Source organism: Ambystoma mexicanum, chromosome 2p (assembly GCF_040938575.1).
Source record: "Ambystoma mexicanum isolate Mex_15411 chromosome 2p, UKY_AmexF1_1, whole genome shotgun sequence".
In the NCBI taxonomy this organism is placed as follows: domain Eukaryota; kingdom Metazoa; phylum Chordata; class Amphibia; order Caudata; family Ambystomatidae; genus Ambystoma; species Ambystoma mexicanum.
Genome location: NC_090923.1, coordinates 1,075,318,343 through 1,075,335,680, shown reverse-complemented (window position 1 = coordinate 1,075,335,680; position 17,338 = coordinate 1,075,318,343). Strand labels below are relative to the sequence as shown.

The 17,338-nt window shown below is 47.6% G+C and overlaps 1 long non-coding RNA gene across 1 annotated transcript; it reads right to left on the bottom strand.

Annotated features, from left to right (window-relative positions):
* Positions 1-375: 375 nt before the first annotated feature.
* Positions 376-8,643, bottom strand: LOC138567129 (uncharacterized). Its single transcript, XR_011302107.1, has 2 exons — positions 8,082-8,643; positions 376-3,163 (listed from the first exon to the last, which is right to left on the bottom strand). It is a non-coding gene; the product is annotated as an uncharacterized lncRNA (long non-coding RNA).
* Between the last annotated feature and the right edge of the window lie 8,695 nt (positions 8,644-17,338).

Below are 17,338 nucleotides of genomic sequence, written 5' to 3'. Positions count from 1 at the left end.
ATTTAAGACCGCCTCAGAGAAACCTAGAGAGAGAAGGGAAGGCTGCTGTGGTCAAACAAAAGTCAAGAAGACACAAGAAGGATCTCCAGTCTTCCTATGTATCCAATTATCTGTCTTTCTCATCACATTCTCTTGAGGAGAAAAGGAGAAAAAAAATTAGCCCAGGAGAACCTTGATTGCAAGGCAGTTTTGAAGGTCCTAGCACAGGTCTCAGCATGCATAAAGTTGAAGGACAATAGGAAGGGTGCCACCCTTTTCCCGGGAATCAGAAAAAAATTCTGAAGGAATTAAAAGATCTGGAGAGTGTGGGTGCGATTTCTCGCCGTCCATAACCAGTACAAGAGGGACCCTGCAATAACTCAGACAGAAAAGAGCCAAGTTAACATTACTTTATTAATGCACAAGCATTCGCGAATGGGCAGCAAGTTCAAACGTCTCGCAAAGCAAGTCGTCAAAGTGCCGCGCTTTGCCCTGCACATCGTGGTCCTTTTATACCCATCTGTTTTACATTGTCATACATTGCTGCACATAGATTATGTCCACCACAAGGCGGTTCCTCCCAGTCATGACTTTGCATCAAGGTCAACAGTTCAACATCTGCTATTGTGGTTTCCTGTTATCTGTTATTCGCTCTCTCTCGTGCCCCTCTGTGTATCTCTGTGCACGAGGCTGTGCTTACTCATTCCTTCCCCACCCGTAATCTGCAGATAGTTTTAGCAGGCTCAACATGCTTCGACATACAGTGACCAAACACAATTCTTCTGTTAAAAACAAGTTCTTGCCAGGTCAGCAGGTCTCTTTCTAGTTTGCAATTGCTATTCATATATGGCCATTAAACGCCACCGTATAAAAGAGAAGGCCTCTTCTTTTAGCAAAAAGTACATTCTTTTAACGCATATGATGATTAGTACAAACTCCAAGTGTGAGCACAACATTACATATGTATGCGTACCTTCAATCCACCCTTTGCTCACACTTGAGCATCAATCTAAACAGTCCTAGCATAAGCAGATGGCAGGAAAGCAACATCATCACATACTGTATGTACCATAATCTTCTCCAGGCCTCCCATGTCAAAAAATTCCTGTTGTACGTGGCTTTTATCCATAGGATTTAGGCGCGTTATGCTGGAAGAACACATGGAAACACAGCACGACACACATACCGGGAAACATTGGATGCAGAGACAAATACCTACAACTATTGCCGCTAGAACCAGTATAGGCGTAAGAAGTTGCCATCCAATTTCTTTCAGGAGCTTCATCCACCAGCTATCTCCTGACCCTTCCTCCTGGTGGATGCTATCCGCCACTTTATGCAGTTTGTTTACTCCATCCAGGATTCCTGTACTCCCTTCTGGTATGTAAACACAGCATTGGGATCCCACCAAAAAACAGACTCCGCCCCTTTCTGCAGTCAGTATGTCTAAGACATACCTATTTTGGAGAGCCACTAGCCGAATTGCTTTCATTTCATAAGTGATGTTTTCCATTAGGTCTGCAGATTCTTGGATTACGAACTCAAGGGCCCTGTTTAGCTTTTGGATTTCTTGACTGTTCATAAAGATGCCCGCTGGAGGAACCAGGACCCCATCAGATCTATAAACGTTTCCCATCCTGTAGGTTGATACGTAGGAATTTTTGGGTTTACTGCTCGTTTATTTCTGCTGTGTATTTCTTTATGCAGAGTAGACGGGGCATATACCATCACAGCCGGCATTATTCTGGCTATGTAACATACCCCAACAAAATCTTTGGCTAACCACAAATAAGCCCTCTTGTTACAGACGTAGGCATGTCCTTCAATCTGTAACAATCCCTTTGTGTAGTTATTTAGATTCACCATTTGACTGCACCCCGAGATCATTCTTTGATTACCTCTTGCGCTCCTCTTAAAACATATATTCTTTGGCCTAAACTCTTGTGTGATGGTGATAGGGGGAGGAGGTTCTCTTACTATCTGTACCATAGCAGGTGCAAGCCCGATTCCCTCAGTTTTGATTTTATAGCGTATCTTTTCCTTTAGAAGGGTTTTGTTCTCTCCTCTAACATAACAAGCGGTATTCGGTATCATATATTGCTGTGCTGACACTATTCTCATGTAAATTAATGTACACCCGGCATCCTCAGTAACTGGCGATGCGTACACTGGGATGCCTTCACTGCTATGTCGGGGCATGTGGGTGCAGATCCAGCAATCAGTTTTATTCACTACCCCATATGTTGTGTTTATTATCTTCACGTATTCATTTTTAGCATAGTCTTCCGGGTCGTGTTGGTCATAGGCATCTCGATTCCTGCTCTTGACCCAATCTGTTCTCCCTGTTTCATTTGACTCGGGCAACAGGTTCTTTAATTCATATCTAGATGGATGTTCCAGATACCAGAATATTAGGGCAAATGCTATTAGTACTACTATCGTGCATACAGAAAACAAAATTTTGCCTCTTGTGGTACAAACTGGTATTTTCCTCTTACCTTCTGTGTTTGAGGAGCATACACTTATCCGTTCAGGGACTAAACCAGCATACACGGGTGTAGACATAGTTCAGTATATGGCTCAGTATACAGCGTATATCAGTTGCAACCTAGCGATATAGCAATATCCCCTATTTAAAGCACCAGTGTCCTTATTACTCTAGTAGTGGTAGGTCTCACTGAAAACCTTCATCCGATCTGTCCCACGTCTCGTAGTGCCTGTCCCAGGAGGGGAACGCCGAAGGCCCTTCAGGCTACAAGCCCGTCGTCTTCAGTAAGGCACAATTCTGCTAAAACCAACAAGAGAGTCCAAATGTTCATCTCCCTAATGATCAAAGTTCAAAACAGTGTCCTTACACGTTGCTTGGCACATACACGTCACGGGATCGGAGGCGATGGGCACACCTGTCACTGGCATCTGGCAGTACACTTGCAACCTGCGGTTTGTCGGTTCCCTTTTCTGGAGGAATCAATAGTGGCAGCGTCTTCTTGACGTGATTCACGTGGTACCAGTGCGGTTTGCCATCAACTTTTACCGCAGTTTGTGTTGCGAGGAGAACCTGAAACGGGCCCCTCCATCTGGGTTGCAGTCCGCTGGTGCGATCGAAGGCTTTTATAACAACCCAGTCACCGGGCTGCACGTCGTGACCTTCTCCTATCAGAGGAGATGGAGCTACTGCGTTCACCTGTGCATTAATAGAAATCAGTCTATTAGTTAACCCAATACAGTACTGTTGTAATGCAGGCCATGCTTGCTCAGACAATCTCTTAGGTGATATGGGGGTCCCAATACTTGGTGGGCGCCCCATAACAATTTCGAAAGGAGATAAACCATGTGTACGCTTAGGCATAGTACGCATACTCAATAATGCAATAGGCAATGCATCCGGCCATTTCAGTCAAGGGCATCCAGTGTTTCAATATGCATTGTGCTGTGGAGGTGGCACTATTGTCCCGCAGGGGATATGCTTCCACCCATCCTGAGAACCCACATTTCATCACCAAACAGTAGGAATGTTTATTTACAGGCTCCAGCTGTATAAAGTCCATATACACCACCTCAAAAGGGCAGGTGGGTAACTTACTGTGGCCCGCCGGGGCCGGTACACCTTTCCCCACATTATATAAAACACATATTTCACATTGTTTTGCCCATTGGCGACAATACATTCCCAATCTTTTGTTGTACCACACAGTACTTAAAACTTCTTCCATAGTCCTTGCGTTAACGTGAGTTGGACCATGAGCCACACTCACTATCACAGGTAAGTATGCGTCAGGTAGTACCCAAGTATTCGTATTGGTATGTGCCCATAGCCCATCTACCGTCTCCTCGTATTGATCATCCTTGTGCCAAGATAGTCTTTCTTCAATGGTTGCATCTGCTTGGATTTCCTTTACGCGCTCCTTCGTCCCTTCCATAGTCACATCCCTCCCCACTATGAGCTGTCGGGCTTCCCACCGAGTGTCCCTTGTGGCAGCTAGTTTAGCCATCTGGTCAGCCAAAGAATTTCCCTGCGTGACATAATCCAGTGTTTTTTTATGCGCTGAGCACTTCACTACGGCCACCATTTTGGGCAGCGTAAGGGCTTGCAATAATTCAGCAATCAATCGGGCATGTTTAATAGTATCACCTTGGGAGGTTAAAAACCCACGCTCTCCCCAGAGTTTACCAAAACTGGAAACCACCCCATGAGCGTAGGCTGAATCAGTATAAATTGTCACTTTCATGCCGCTGCTTAACACTAATGCTCTAGTTAGCGCAATCAATTCTGCCGCCTGCGCCGATTTCTCACACACTTTCCCACTCTCAATCAACTGTTCCCCTGTAGTTACTGCATACCCTGCTGTTGTCTCCCCATTTGGCAGTTTGAAACAGGAACCATCACAGAATAATACACCCTCATTATCAACCAGCGGGGTGTCTTGCAGGTCTGCTCTACCCTTAGTGTGTTCTTCCATTTGAATCACACAATCATGCCTAATGTCATCAGGTGAGGTGGGCAAAGGAAGCAGTGTCGCTGGATTCAAAGTGTTACACCGTTCAATTTTTACATTACTGGCAAACAGGATCATCTCATACTGTGTGAGTCTAGCTGTAGTCAAATGCTGTGTATGCACTCTATTCAGAAGAACATCTACCGTATGTGGAACCTTTACTGTTACTTCACTCCCTAGGATGATACCTGCACTTTGTTTTAGGGCTGTCGCTGCTGCAGCTACTGCTCTCATGCATGGGGGTAGGCCTCGAGCTACTGAGTCCAGAGTGCTAGAAAAATATGCACATGGTCTCTGTTTACCCCCTTGTTCCTGTGTCAAGACTGACACAGCGCAACCTTCCTGTTCATCAACAAAAAGGCAAAATCTCTTAGTATAATCAGGTGTGCCTATTTCCAGCTCCCGTGTCTACCAGACATCTCAAGTTTCGGTGGGGGCCGATCCTAATAGAGGCATAAGGCCCCCTTTGGTCTATAGGAACCTGCACCACTCCCGCTATCTCATTCCGGCATCCTCAGGACATATCGCTTGTGTTATCCTGAAAATCATCGTTATAGTATACCCCTTCTCCACATTCTTCACCCTGGCATACACCTTGTACTTGTGTCGTTTGTTGTGGCTGATACAGTAGATTGGGGGGAGGCGGGGCCGGCCAGGGAACATCCCCTCTTGCTTGTCCGTCAAAGGCATTGGGTTGAGGGGGTTTAAACATTCTATTGTCTTGGTTGCCGTACCCACCAGTCCTATTTCCTGGGGCAAATGTTGTCTGTGAAGGGGGCCGTACGCCCCTTCCTCTCCCACCACTCTGGGGACACTGGGATTTCCAGTGTCCGGGTCTCTTGCAGAAGGCACATACATCTTGGGGTAGCCCATCCCTCCTCCCATATAGCGCACCTTCTTGCACTGTACCTCTTCCTGTCCCTTGGCCCCCTATCATGTTGCTACTATAGCCCTGTGACGGGCCGTTATAATTGTAGTTATACCTGCCTTGGGGCCCTTGATGCAACTGTTGCATCAACACTTTGGTTTTTAAATCCTTCTCTTGTCGTGCCTTTTGTTGTCCCTTCACTCTTTCCCCTCTTTCGTAATACCTGGCCATTTCGAGGAGATCCCGGGGGTTCCTAGTCATCCATGTACTTTCTGCCCTCCTAATGTTCTCCTGAATTGGCCCGTGGAGCCCCTCTACAAAGTTTGTGGCAAAGTACCGTTGGCCCGTTTCAGACCCTATCTCTAGCCCACTGTGCGCTTTGAATGCTGCTTCATAACGCAGAAAGTACTGTGCTACCTCCTCACTTGCACCCTGTATCACAGCGGACAGTTTCTCCACATTCACATCAAATGGGGGTAACACCTTTTCTAGAGCCCTCAGGACTGCCATGCCATGCCCCCTTAGGGGTTCAGGATATTCCTCATGCAGTTTTCTATTTTTGCTCGCATCCATTACATCTTTCCATTTTATTGTTTCATTGTCTTTGGCACGAAAGGGGGTCCATATTTCTTCTGGGACAATGGCTAACAATATGTTATCTACATCCTCTACGGTAAATAACCCTGGTCTGAATAACTTTCCTACTTCTTTGTAGAATCCTGCCGGGTCTATACGGGGGTCGGGGATGGACTTGGTGATATGCATTAATTCAATTCGGGATAAAGGGACATACACATAGGTGCGCATCATGTTACCAGTGGCTGCCTCTATGGTGGGTTGGCACTCTCTCATTGGCATTAATAGTAACTTTTCCATGTCTGTTTGTTCACTTACAAGGGCCTGCGCTGGTGGCGAAACAGAGGATTGATGACTAAGAGCTTTCTCTTTTATTTTTTTTATAATCTTTTAATAGTTTCTCCACCTTAGCCATCCTCCATTCTTCCGCCCCTGAATCATCCACTCTTATATTAGATAGCAGTTTCTTATCCAATTCCGTCCTAATCCTATTCCACTGGGACACATACCTAGGCTCCTTTTCCTCTTCTATATCATCCACCCTAATAAGAAGATATTTAATTATGTTTACTTGTATAGGCCAGCCAAGGCCCTCCATCAGACTCACCAGGGTGGACATGGACTGCGAGTGTATGGATGCTATCATACGATTAGCTACGTTTTGGCCCGCCTGGTCTGCATCTTTGAGTTTAGCCTCTCTTTCCCTCACCTCTCTTTCCCATGCCCTCTTTTCCTTCTCCCATTCAACACTGCCCCTTATGACTTCCTCTATTATGTCTGACATACATCCCCATAACTGAACACTGGACGCAGTCACTGGTAGTAACGCGACAGCGTCCTGATATGCTGAGGGCAGATCCGCAGTACTCTGTCCTCTCAATTTACAGTTACCCTCATGAAAGGTATATAGTTTAGTGGCCACTGTCCTAAATTCCAAAGGTGTCAAACACCCCAATTGGTCCCGTAGGCTGTCATTGAGGGGTGTGCCATACAGCCCGGTCATAAGGATTTGCAAGTCTCCATCTCTATCCTTTTCTACAGTAGTCGTTCTCCTATGGTCTATCAACCTATCTGGGTCCCCATACTTCATTGGGAATTCCACCCTTTCACCCTCACTGTCTGCCGGTGGAGCTGTAGCTCCTGGAAACAATAATTCAGTCGTTGTTTGTTCTGCTTCTAGCCCTATCACATCTTCATATCGAGGCACCGGCACGGCAGGATACATACCCCCACTGTTCTTAATCATCATATGTCTATCCAACTGATCTAGCCTCTCACCCTTCTCTTTTATCTCTAGATCATGTAATTTTTGATTTACCGTTCTCTTCTGCTCCTTTGCTTTTTGTTTATTCTGAGCATTGCGCCTGCGCATTGCTTCTACCCTCCATAGTCGTATAGCCTCAAACTGTGCGGGTCTAACCCGTCTTTTTACTAACTCTATTTCTACTTTGGATATGCGGTCCACATCAAAGGACCCGGTGTCTGGCCATTTATGCTCAATCAAATCTTTTGTGTATTCGGACCATTCTTTTAAGAACAATGTTGAATTCAATCCATGTTTAATCAACATATCAAATGCAGGGGTTCCTTCAAGAGGGGCATAGTGTCTCTTGCCTATACCACTCTTGCTGGAAGCCGCTTGACCCATTTTGTTGGTATACCGCAATTGCCTAAAACACTCACCTTTCCCAAATATGCACCTATTGGCTAACCATAATAATACATCCTCCTGGCGTATCTAACATATCATATCATCATTTCAACATTACTTCTTCATAGACGGACTTACCACCGTCCTCTTCACAAACCCTGAATCATTATTCCCTTATTCCATCATGCATCCGTCCATACCACTTATCTTAAGGGTCCCGCCAGAGTGTTCCGGACCCGAAGGGCGACAGCCTGCTGTTCCACCGCCAACGGAGCCGGAAAAACAAGGATGACGCGTTGGTTGCAATCAAAGGTGCGGATTCAGTTGTTGGGGCCCCGTGATCAATTCCTTCTCCGGTTCCGCCGCGGCGTTCCTCACCCAGTGACGGACTGTCGCTCCTTCGCGTCCCACTTCTGACACCAAAATTGTGGGTGCGATTTCTCGCCGTCCATAACCAGTACAAGAGGGACCCTGCAATAACTCAGACAGAAAAGAGCCAAGTTAACATTACTTTATTAATGCACAAGCATTCGCGAATGGGCAGCAAGTTCAAACGTCTCGCAAAGCAAGTCGTCAAAGTGCCGCGCTTTGCCCTGCACATCGTGGTCCTTTTATACCCATCTGTTTTACATTGTCATACATTGCTGCACATAGATTATGTCCACCACAAGGCGGTTCCTCCCAGTCATGACTTTGCATCAAGGTCAACAGTTCAACATCTGCTATTGTGGTTTCCTGTTATCTGTTATTCGCTCTCTCTCGTGCCCCTCTGTGTATCTCTGTGCACGAGGCTGTGCTTACTCATTCCTTCCCCACCCGTAATCTGCAGATAGTTTTAGCAGGCTCAACATGCTTCGACATACAGTGACCAAACACAATTCTTCTGTTAAAAACAAGTTCTTGCCAGGTCAGCAGGTCTCTTTCTAGTTTGCAATTGCTATTCATATATGGCCATTAAACGCCACCGTATAAAAGAGAAGGCCTCTTCTTTTAGCAAAAAGTACATTCTTTTAACGCATATGATGATTAGTACAAACTCCAAGTGTGAGCACAACATTACATATGTATGCGTACCTTCAAGAGGATCTCAGTTCCACATTTTATGTATACATTTGACTCCTTTTTGGGAGGAGGAAAAGACCCCCACTTCAGTGGCTGGAGGTGGACTCACTCTTGTCCAGTCTTACGTGTAGACCCCCAATAGCTGTGGACCCCACTGATTGCAAGTTGGATTCTTCCCTGAGGACGAATTTTGCTGGGACCCAGATATCATAGCGCACTGCGACATATGGCTCTTATACGGCCGAATCTCTTCTTGAGGTCTTCAAAGCCCTTTTAGGATAAGATGGAGGAAAGGGCATATTATTAAAGTTTGATTAAAGAGATGCCTATGCCAGCTGTAATGCTGTCGGATTTGGCCTAAAATGAGATTAGGATAGCCATCCTGACATTGGGACCATCCATCGCAGCCAGACATTACTTGCATGTTTTCGTTTGGGAAATGAATAATGAACAAAAAGTTGTTCCCCTGCAGCTTCCCTTCAGGGTGTAAAGCTGTTCGCTGATGAGCTCAAAGACAAAGTAGACCAAGTACACAAGCAGGATAAGCACACCCAACCCCTGCTTTTCAAGAGTCGCTCTTATCCACAAAAGGCGAGACAAAAGCAGCTCAGATATGCCCATTATTGGGCAAGTGCGAGGTGCAGGACTCCAATTGTTCAAGGGGGAAATGTCAAGGTCCTCCTCCTGCCACGCGAGAGACTTTTCCCAGCAAGCACTTCTGACAATCCAGAAAAACATCTGGTAGGTGTCAGATTTCTCTTGTTTTGCTGCATCTGGGAGACTGGTGTAGCCCCTGTTTTCCAGCCCGGTCCTGGTAAAGGTGTACACCTCCTTCACCCCAGACCTGGGACAGTCATAATGGGAATCACCACCCCAACCTCCACGCCAGCTGGATAGGGAGGGGCGCTGAACCTGCAAAATAAAATTGCGGTGAACAGGAGATGAGCTACACCCTGCGTTCTTAGTTAACTAATGGACACAGACACAATAGTGGATTTTATAGGGATTCCAAAGGGGACCCCTCTCTATTCATAAAAAGAGTATTCTTTTTAAAATATTTTCTACTTCCTTCCTAACATAACCCTGGCATGAGTACCAACTTAATGCAAATCTACTATGCCAGCTCACCCTTCCTGGAAGGGGGGCCCTTAGGGTGAATCTGATGCAGCAGACCCCTTGCCTAACTTCAGGTACCACCCACATGGGGTTTGAGGACAGAAGATGGCCTCTGTGGATGGTCGCATCTCCGCAGGTGGTCTTAAGCAGGACACTACCTCAGGGTGCCTCCCCTCTACACCCTGTTCCTATAACAATAACATCCTACATCTACTTAACGTGCACCTTACTTAACCTTCCAGTTTCAGAAATCCCCTATTCACTATATAACATTTATACCACTTAACATCTATTACTTAAATATATACATTAATATACATTAAACAGGCAGGGACATAGGGCCTCATTACATGGAAGGCGGTAGCCATGGCGCTACTAGCGCCATGGTTACCCCCTTACCGCCGTCGGAGGCCGGGTTCCCGGAATAGGGACTTACTGGCCTACTCCGACCGTTGCGGGACCGGTAAGTCCCCATTCCGGGAACCATTCCCCATTCCCATTGAGCCCCCATAGGGCTCAATGGGAATGGGGAAGGAGCAAATAACGGTACCGCAAGTTGCGGTACTGTTATTTGCACTGAAGTCCCTCAGCGGGTCCCGTCCTTAACGTGTGGTTTGACCACATGTTAAGGACGGGACCCGCTGAGGGACCTCGTAGTAGGGCGGTGGGGATTACCGGCACCGGTGCCCTTACCGGTGCCGGTAATCCCCTACCGCCTTCCGTGCAATGAGGCCCATACTACATATAAGCACAAATATCACATAATGTCACAATGGGGGTAACTGCTACAGTCAGTCAGCACCTTCACAGTGCCTTTCAGGGCTGTTCGTGACACTATCCCTTGTGGAGGGTCAGAAGAAGGAAGCAGGCACACTGAGGACATGTTGCAAATGTTCTTCTTAAAGAATAAGAATAAGGCCTAACTTTCCCTATCGCTATGGGATATTCCCTACCTACACACCTAACTAGGGTGCTTGTCAGTTGTCCATGAATGTCCAAATGAAACAGTCTGCTGTCCAAAACTAATCTAACTGGCCCTATTACTATTCTAAATAAACTAAGGTCAGGAGAATAGCCCCCTTCTGCTGATGATACTTCTTGTATCAGTCTTTGGATTTCTTGTTCATAGGTAATCTATAGATAGTCTCTAGTTACTTGCTGTATCAGCTCATGCAGTTCTTTCATGAGATTGGGAGCTTTTCTCTCCTCCTGAAGAATACCTTTCCTTGACCTTTTATACTTTCTTTGATCCTGGAAACGTACACTCTCTACTGTAGTTCTGCTTTCTAGACAATTGGAGTTCAACTTACTCTGACATTCTCTGTCTTGTATATTGTTTACTTTGGTGGTCTCTCCTAGCTTCAATTTATAAGGCTCTCTTTCTGTTAGGTTAATCTCTTCCTGTTTTGAATAGCTTACCTGCTTTTCCTATTCACAGGGTATTTATATCCAACATCTCTTGTTCTCCCTCTCAGGGATTTCTATGAGATTTTTTTCTCACATGAATAACATTCCTAAATATTTATTTGTACTTCCGAGGCGTACACAGAGTAGGGCCTGAGCTGCCAACGCCCCCACTAAATCTGTAAAAGCCTGTTCTGGGTGGTCATTCACAGATATTAATGTCGCACTTTGTGCCCAACTACATTAGCTTCAGTCCCCACTTGTTAGACGATCCTGGCTATGCCTCTAATGTTCTCTTTCCCTTATGTTCCCTTCGTTCTGTGTTGAAGGTGTGGGTACTTTCCCATTTTCCCATGATAGTGATATTCAAGGTTGCTTTCTCTCCCTCATAAGGGCTTCAATGATTCTCTTTCATAAAAGCAATTTAAGTCAAACTGTTTTGTATTCAACGTTTCTTTACTTGTACTGGAATGAGTTTCTTGAACTGTATAACAATATCCTTTTGGCCTCCGGGTCTTCCCCTTCTCCCCGTCACCTTCAACGACAAGGGGAATGTCTCTGGGCTCCATGTCTGTTGGGGAGCTTCTCTCTCGCTTGTGGTTGCTGTTGGCTCACTATCGCCAGCGTCCTCTTCCTGGGATTCTCTTTTGCTCCTGTGGCATCCCAGTGTTCCTTCAGATAACCGGTCGGGTTGCTGCATCGTTCTCGTGATGGTATCAGCATCGGTTTGTGAGCTGCCTGCCCACCACGTATCCTTTGTGGTCATGCCACCACCTCGTTTTGGGCTCCAGTCCTCTCTGCTTCTTGCATCTGGGATACACAGTGTCTCTGGCATCTCCCCCTTCAGTTCAGTGCAAGCTTGAATGTCACGGGCTTCGTGGCTTGCTTCTGCTCTGCCTTCTTCAGGTGTTACGCAGGAAGGGGGCATCCCTTGCCTGCGTATGTACTCTCTCCCCGTTGTTCGGCCTGCACTCACTATTCAACATACTCATCTAAGTTGATTGGAGACTTGTATTTAAAGGGGCACGTTCTCATTTCTTCTTGACAATGGTATAGGTTGACTTTTTCTTCATCCACATCTTGAGATGTGGCATTTTAGAGAGTCCCATGCATGCCATTATTTATAATGGTTTTGGGAGTTCCTCACAGCAACAGGGGTCTTTGTCCCCTAAGGGCCTCTCCCAGTGAGGTCCCACTTGCCTCGATCTCTAGGGAGGGTGTTGCAGAGTGGGCTCACCCCACTAGACTCAAAGGGGGGTTCCCCCGTGGGGGAAAGGGACAAATTCCATCAATTCATCACACTGTGAGTGGCTGGCTGTTGTGCACCTGGTCCTTGATAACTATGGGGCATGGCCCCGTTTCTTTCTTCAGGGTGGCCCTGTCTACCACACGGGGCCACCCATGCTCACTGTGCAGCCCACACGCCAATTGTTAATTGTGGGTGGCCCCCAGCTTGCACGGGGTTCTCCCCACTGTCACGCCTACTCCTGCAGCTCTTTCCATATTCAGGGTTAGCCCCTTAGGGTGTGGGGCCTACCCACACTTCCTGGCGATCCGCGGCTATGTTTTGATCTTCTGGGCAGCCCGTAGGCTTGGGGCCTGCCCGCGGCCCTGCCACAGCCTGGGACCGGTATCCTAACTTCAGGCGGCAACCCCTGAGCCGTGAGGATGTTGCTGAAATCACAGCTGCGCCCCCAGGTGGCATCATAGCTTCAGGCAGCATCCCCATGACAGCGAGGATGCAGCCGTGAGTACTACTGTGACCGTGGCCTGGTGTTCTTCTTGGCCCACCCCCTCTCTAATGCGTCATGAGTCACACGGGGCGGGCTGCAGTATTTCACCCGTGCTTCTGTGTCGTAGCTGTGATGCTGGAAATGCATCAGAGGGACAGGGCCTCCGTATCCTTGTCCTTTACTGCTTTTTATCGTGTGTTCTCTCGTGTTTTCCGCGCATTCATGTGGGACTCCTGGCGGTGCAGCTCTCTCTTTTGGTTTGGTGAACAGACCCATGGGATACCCTTATGGCACCCATGGGTGGGGGTACAACCCTGTGCCCCTAGTGTATGTTTTTGGGAACCTGTGTGTGGCCCACAGAGCAGGGTATGGGCTGGTGGAATCTCCATGTTCAATTTGACAGGTGCTCTGAGTATCCTCCATTTTAGGATACCCAGCCCCTGCCATTGGAATCAGTTGATTCCTGATAAGAAACAAGATGGCCCCTGTTACCTTGTTTTCCCAAAGTCCTGGGAAGCCCTGACTCTGTCCCTAAACCCTGACCGGCTGTTGGGTGGAAGTTCCATATATGGTGTTGTTGTGAAGTCCACGCCAGACTGGCTGGAGCCTTCCCAGTGACTGTATGTTGTGGGTACACCCTGTGGGTGGGACCTGGGTGAATGGAGTGTGTGACGAATACGCATTCTGTGTTGTGGGTGTCTAATATCTGGTGTTTGACACAATGACTGAGACAGCCCTGCCCGAAACTGGTATGAATGCAGTGTGGAGTGTTGAATGGCTGGGTACTTGTCCCAATACACATACCTTGTTGTTAGTGTCTGGAGAGGAGTGAATGGCCTGAATGCACTATGCACCTGATTGGATGCCTGCCTTCATGAGTGCCCTTCTGACTGATTGGTTGCCTGAGTGTGACCCAGCAGAAAGAATGGGAGATCAACTAGTATATCTGGGGGCCTCTCACTGCTAGAATTCGTGTTCAGAGGCTGAAGTCCACTACGACGAGTAACTGGAGTAACTGAAGCTTGACCTTGAAGCCCTGCTGGACGAGAAGAATTGCTGTTGCTCTTCTTCACAATCTGAAAGCTGCTGTGTCTCCAAGGACTGACCCAGAGAGGACCTGGTAAGGTGTCCTCTTCCCGAGGAACGAGGGACCATCGTGCACAAGCTGACATTTGCCAAAGCTCCCTGGTAGACAGACCTTCGACAGGCTGCCAACCCGAGACAGGGTCTGCTGCGGAATCCCAAGGAGAAGTGCCGGGACTGTTGTCCGCCCCTGTCGACGACCGTCGTCGCTGACTGGAGCCACCATGCTCCCGTTTGCCTAAGGACTTCATCTGATCTAAGGACGCTCTCGTCCGCATCGTCGGCGCTGTATCCTGCTGGAGAACGCCTGACTGTCGACGCGCCGAGGAGGGTCCGCCAGTGGGTTTCCCGCCACCCAAAGACCATAGAGACGCCGACGACTCGACGCCCTTGCTGGGCCACAGTTCTTCAAACTCTTTGCGGTCCAGAACTATCGACACCGAGGAGCCCTGCATGCCTCTTCCTTGCAGGACGTTTACGCTTCCCTGTCAACGAGCACCGCTAGGAACGAAGCTGCCACTTCACCGTCATAGCCCACCCTGTTCTCCGTCGGATGCTCGACGACCCGTGACTCCTGCCTTAAAGGGAGGGCACTCAAGAAGGGCCGTCGATTCCCCGCCGAGGAACGCTACAACACCAGGTACTTTGGGGTTGCAGAACTATTGGGAAGTCTAGTGTGAACAATATATGGACTGGGCTTGTATCTTTATTCTACAGGTTGCCCAGGTGGGGGGACCTCCACACAGAGCTGTGTTTAACGGTAGCGACTAGTATTCTGCCAATTGTTCAACTGTCTTGCTTTCCTTCCTCTCTCTACTGCTGGCTTCCTCTTTATTGATCTGTGTGACATTTTGACAGTATAGTTGATGCACTTTAATGAGATCTGATAATATTTGTGATACCACTGTAGAACTGTATATATTTACCATTGTTGATTTTCTGAGCACAAAGTGAGTTATTGTGATCGTGTACATAACCTTGAATATTAATTATATAAAGACTGTGTTTTAACAGATATAGTGTGCGGACATTCCTTTATGGGTGCTTGGGGACTACACTGTACTTAAGAACCAGCCTGCATCACCTCCTGAGAAGCTAGGCCTTGATTGCTCGACCACATACCAATAATAGAGAATCTTGGCTGGGGTCCTCTGTGCCTCTCCTCTACCATACAGAGAGCAGAAGTACAGACACTCCCCTCCAGTCTTTACACTGGTGGCAGTGGTGGGATGCTTATGGTTTTAAGAGTCAGTGTATAACCGTGCCACTTACAAGGATATCTGCACTTTATTAAATTGAGGTTTAGTTGTGTACATGATAACTGCATTACAAGCAATGGAATCTATTGCAAATGGTAAATTGAGTCGGATGAGCTTAGAGGCTCTCCAGAGTGCTTGTGAAGCCAGGGAGTTAGACTTTGTCTAGGGCTGAGATGATAGCTGCCCTGGTGTACTACCAGACCGATTGTGAAACTCTTGAAGGGGGGGATGCATCCAATGAGGACTCTACCTCGAGGGTAGTCACCAAATCTGATTCTGGGAATGCCACCATTCCTACTGCCTCTGTTCCAAACCCCAGCAATTCTTTGGAACTTGAGTTATTAAGGCCTTTGAATATCACAAGTTGGAAATAGCTGCTGAGCTTAAGAAAGAGGAGTTGGCACAGCAAGTGGAACTCAAGAATAGGGATCTTGAACTCAAAGACAAGGACACTGAATGTCAGCGAATCCAGTTAGAGAAAGCTTGAGTGGAGACTTCAGCTAAACCAGTTGAGAGTATCAGGTCCCCAGCAACCAAGTTTATGAAAGATTTGGTTGGTGTGTATGCGGAGGGTTCTGATATCCTCCAATGGATTGAAGCGTTTGAGATGGATTGTGCAATTCATGATGTTGATAAGAGAGACTGGGCTAAGTGTTTGTTAAACAGAGTGCTTCAGACTGGATATGCCTGTATTATGAAACTAAGTGTGGAAGAAAGGGGTGAGTGCATGAAGTCTGCTTTAATTGCCAAGTTTGGCAAGATGCCTACCCAATATCTTAAAAGGTTCAGGGAGTTTAAGAAACAAGAGAATGTTTCTTGGATTGACTGGGTGAGTGCTGCGCACATGAACATGATGGGGTGGATTGATGGTTACAAAGTGAAAATGTTAGTTGAATTTCCCCACCATTTTTTTTTTTTGAGCATTTTTCGGAAGCCTGTTCACCAGAGCTGCGTCAGTATGTTGCTGACCAGAACATTTTGGACCCCTTTAAGCTGGCTAGGTTGGCTGACAAGTGGGTCTCCCACCGGGTGTCCCCTAAGGACTTCAGTGGGAAGGACAAGGATAAAGAAAAGGGGACCTCTCAGAAAGCTGAGGAGTCCCAGAAGCAATCACAGTCAGGTAAACCAAAACCTTCCTCTCTGAAGATCCAAAAACCTAGTTGGGATGTCTGTTGTGGGTGGGAGTAAGAGTAGTGGTCCACCTGCTGCAAAGCAGGGTCCCAGTGGTTCCAGTACCGTACCCCGCACTCCCGGCACTTGTTTGGATTGTGGGGCTCTGGATCACCGAAGGGGTGACCCCAAGTGTAAGGGTAAGGCATTTGGAGTCCAGGCTGTCAGCCTGATCTATCCCTACTCCGTACCTGAGGTGGAGGCCACTGTCCTCCCCTCCTCTACTGGAACCACCTTTGGTGCTCCCGTAGAGATTTCCTTAGTGTCCCTAGGGGCCTGGGACCAGAACGCAGAAATACTGGCGACTATCCCACAGAACACTTGTAGGTTTTTGAGAAGTGTCCTCTTGAATGGCCAGCCTTCTACTGGTTTGAGAGACACTGGGGCAAGCATGACAGCGGTGGACAGGACCCTGCTCAAGCCAGAGGACTATGTAGGTGCTCCTTTGAGAACCACCAGGTTAGCTGGTGGGCCTCCCAAATTATCATCTGTAGTCTTAGTCAACCTTACGATTGAAGACAAGACAGCAAAGCTTCCGGTCCTGGTTCAGGACAACGTGCCTGCAAACATTTTGTTAGGAAATGATTTGGTTGAGTTGGGGATGATCACGGATGGTCTACCCATGGCTGCTGTGGCGGTTGCCTGATCGCAGGTCACACAGGGTCCAGCTGCGATCCCGGTACCCTCGCAGACAGGGAAACCCAAGGCGCGAAGGAAAGGGAAGAGTAAGAAGGCCACCTCTGTGGAGTGAGACCCTGTTCTTCCTGCTGTTCCAACAGCACCCATTGGGATCCATGCTCCAGACGGGCTGGGTCCAGTGGTGAATCCCGTCTCAACTCCTGTGGGAGAAGAGCCAGAAGACTCTCCTGTGGGAGAGGTTCTCAACCAGGAGGATCATCCCGACTTTCAATGCTTGTTAGCTTAAGGGGGATCGTCCCGGG